This window comes from Triticum dicoccoides, chromosome 3A, assembly GCF_002162155.2.
Source record: "Triticum dicoccoides isolate Atlit2015 ecotype Zavitan chromosome 3A, WEW_v2.0, whole genome shotgun sequence".
Classification (NCBI taxonomy): Eukaryota; Viridiplantae; Streptophyta; class Magnoliopsida; order Poales; family Poaceae; genus Triticum; species Triticum dicoccoides.
In genome coordinates, this window is record NC_041384.1 from 159,013,292 (window position 1) to 159,016,927 (window position 3,636).

A 3,636-nucleotide genomic window follows, 5' to 3' on the forward strand; every position below is an offset into this window, starting at 1 on the left:
CATTGGAATATACAAGCCAAGTTCTATAATGAAAATTTCCCACTAGTATATGTGTAAGTGCATCTAGTGCCCCTTAGTGATTTTGGTGTATTGAAGACTTATAGGTTAAAGGACTAATGCATTTGTGAGTGTACACAGGTCTATAAGTCTATGAGGAGTTTGATATTTACAGAGAAAGTCGACCCCTAAAAATGAAGTTCTTCGACTGAAGACTTTGGATCTCTGAAGACTTTCTGAAGACTTTGAAAGTGAAGAAATTGGTGTGACCGTGAAGACTTGGTATTCATTCGAGGAACATGAAGCGTGAAGACTTTTGTTTTCGTAGTTTCATTTTCTCTTTCTTGAGTCAGAGGAAACACCGTACTGTTAAAGGGGTCGAGGAAATACTAAGGAAAAATTTCTATGTGATGCTCAACTCAAAATCCTACACCTACCAATCCCTTCGAGTGAAGCCATTGGAAATCTCATACAGTTCAGTCAATTTCTTCAGTGACAGACGAAGTTCTTCTGGTCTCTGAGGAATTTGTCCTGACTGAGGAGTTAGGAATTCGCCAGTGCGGATTTCCTACACAGTGAGGAATATGATAGCCTTGAGGATTTTGCTACTCAAAATTCCGACCGTTGCTGTGCTATGCGCCAGCTGTCCCAAAATATCTATCCACCTAACGGTCATATCATTTAAGGGCATTTATGTCTTATCATGTCGGGCTGCTCCCTAGGATATAAATAGCCCCCCCTACAACCACTAGTTGGTTGGCTGCTCCGAGAGAAACTGACACTTGTCATTTGAGAGTAACCCATCCTCTGAGGACTTTGAGAGAAAATCATCAAGTGAGGAAAAACCCAAAACCCAAACACCTACAAACCCCAAGTGATTGAGCATCACTGAAGAGATTGATCCTGCGTGGATCCGACGCTTGTTACCTTTGAAGACTGTGCTTCTTCCAGACGGTTAGGCGTCATGGTCTAGAGCATCCAAGAGGAATTGTGGATCGCCGAGTGACCGAGTTTGTGAATGTTTGGAAGTCGCCTGAAGACTTACCACGAGTGATTGGATGAGGTCTGTGTGACCTTAGTTCAAGGAGAATACGGTGAGGACTGGGTGTCCTTAGCTGCGTGTTCAGGACTGGGTGTCCGGGATTGTGTGTCCTTGAGTTTAAATACTCAGCCGCTCCAACCAGACGTACAACTGAGACAACAGTTGGAACTGGTCTACCAAATCATTTTCTTCACCAAGCCTACTGGTTCTATTTCCTCAACTCTTTCATTTCCTCATAAATGTGTTGTGTGCTTGTTCATATCTGTGTTTGAAGACTTTGACTAAAGACTTTCTCAATTTCCTCAGTTCAATTTCTTCAGTCTATTTGTCTTCATCCTGTGCTTGCGCTACTTGTACTCTGTGCCTGTCTTCATTTCATCATGATGACCATGCGTGTATTCTATTATGTTTACTTTTGAGTACTTATTATGCTGCTAGTAATTCTTCGCTAAGGAATTTCCTCACCGGAAAATTCCTCAGTGAAGAATTTCATAAAAATCGCCTATTCACCCCCCTCTAGTCGATATAACGCACTTTCAATTGGTATCAGAGCAAGGTACTCCCTTGTTCTATGCGATTTTGGTTTAACCGCCTGGAGTTTTAGTTATGTCGACTGCAGGTATGACGAAAGTGGCATGCCCCATCTTTGACGGTCACGAGTATCCCAAGTGGAAGGCCATGATGAAGAAATGCCTCATGGCGATGAACAGCAAGCTATGGACAATCACTGAGATTGGTCTGACCGATCTGTGCAAGATGGCGGAAGCTGATGACATTCGCAAGTACACTCTTCTCAACCTCATGGCGAAGGATGTCATCTGCTCCAGTCTGTCACAAAATCAGTTCAGGAATATCATGCATCTCGATCATGCGAAGCTCATCTGGGAACGTCTCTCTGAGGTCTATGAAGGTCATCGAACCTGTCATGATCCTTGGTTTGAGGACTTCAAGGAATCTCTCAAAGCGATGACATTCAAACCAGAATCATCATCTTCTACATCATGCCTTATGGCAAAATATGCTCAGGTAACTGAATGCTACCTATCCGAGTCTAGTGATGATGAATCTGGTGATGAATTTGGACCCACCTATGTCAAACTTGCTTCCCTTGCCACTAAACAACAAAGAGCTTTGGAAAAAGTTCACTATATGCTAAACAAGAGTGATGATATGTTGGGTGAAGAAATGGATCAGTCAAAAGCTTTGGCTCAAAGTCTTCAGAGACTTCATACTAAGTATGACACCCTTCAAGATCAACATAACACTCTTATCTGATCATGAGAAGCTTTCTTATGAATTTCTTCAAAGAAAGCAACACCTTGAGAAGCTAAGAGTGAGTTATGAAGATCTTCAGAAGGAGCGCGATTCATTACTTGCTCAACAAATCAGCGCTTCTCAGGAATAATTTGTTCCTCCATGCTTGAAGTGCAATGAACGTGAATCTGCTAATTCTTCACCTGAATTTTCAAATGCTGCTAATGTTTCAAATTCTTCACATGCCTCTGCTATCACTAATTCCTCATCTGAGGACATCGCTAGTATCACTGACGATGCAGGGCTGAAGGAATTGTACATGACAGGCATGTACAAAAGCCTCAAAGGGCATCCGACTCTTTGTGATGTGCTTAAAAAGCAGATCCTCAACAGGAACCCTAGGAAAGAGGGTATTGCCTTTGAGAGGAAAATCAATGCTGATGGTACATATCGGAAGCCTGAGCAGTACCCCAAAACTACATGGGTTGCTGCAAAGGGACCTCCAGTTGATCCATCTAACCTATCTAGATATGCATGTGATTCTTCTCATTCTGATGATGAGTCATTTGACTCCAACTACAAACTGTTCAAAAATCAGAATGGTGAAGTATTTGCTAGATATGTTGGCACTAACTGCAGGAACGGTCCCCTTATGAAGAAAATCTGGGTTCCCAAAAGATGCCTTGAAAATCTTCAGGTGAATGTCATCATGACGCCACCTGTGAAGAATAGGAACCCCAGATCAAATTCTTCATATGGACCAAATTCTTCATATGGATCCAAGTCCTCATATGGACCAAACTCCTCACATGGATCATATTCCTCAAAAGGATCAATGTCCTGTGTGAACATCATCGTGCTAACCCGTCTGTTTCGCAGGGAAGATCTAAGGATTATGGATATGTGCATTATTCTTCAAATTATTATGTCCATAAGTCCTCGAAGAATTTCTCTGCTTACTCTTATGCTTATTCTAACCCCTCTTATGTGAAACAAAATGGACTGGCTTCTATGCCATCCTTCTTGTATGGAGCTCGCAGAATGATGAACTCTTTGCCACCCCTTCAGATGTGGGTGGTGAAGAAAAAGAACTAATCTCTTCTGCAAGGTTAGGTCTCCAGACGTACGTAATCGTCTGAATAATTTGCGGGAGACCTGAGCATGCCTGATAGGACGCAGGCTAATCATGAAGAAATGAACTTTCATTTCTCATGTCCTCATATTGCTTTATCTGTTCTTTTGCTTGATGAAATTGATCTGATGAATTGATGTCATATTCTTCACTGATGAAGTATATGAGTTTGTAAGCTACACTAATTCATCTGCAGGATGATCAACCCAAA

The 3,636-nt window shown here is 41.9% G+C and overlaps 1 pseudogene; it reads left to right on the forward strand.

Annotated features, from left to right (window-relative positions):
- The first annotated feature begins 1,660 nt into the window (after nucleotides 1-1,660).
- LOC119273766 lies at nucleotides 1,661-3,364 on the forward strand (annotated as a pseudogene).
- The last annotated feature ends 272 nt before the right edge of the window (nucleotides 3,365-3,636 follow it).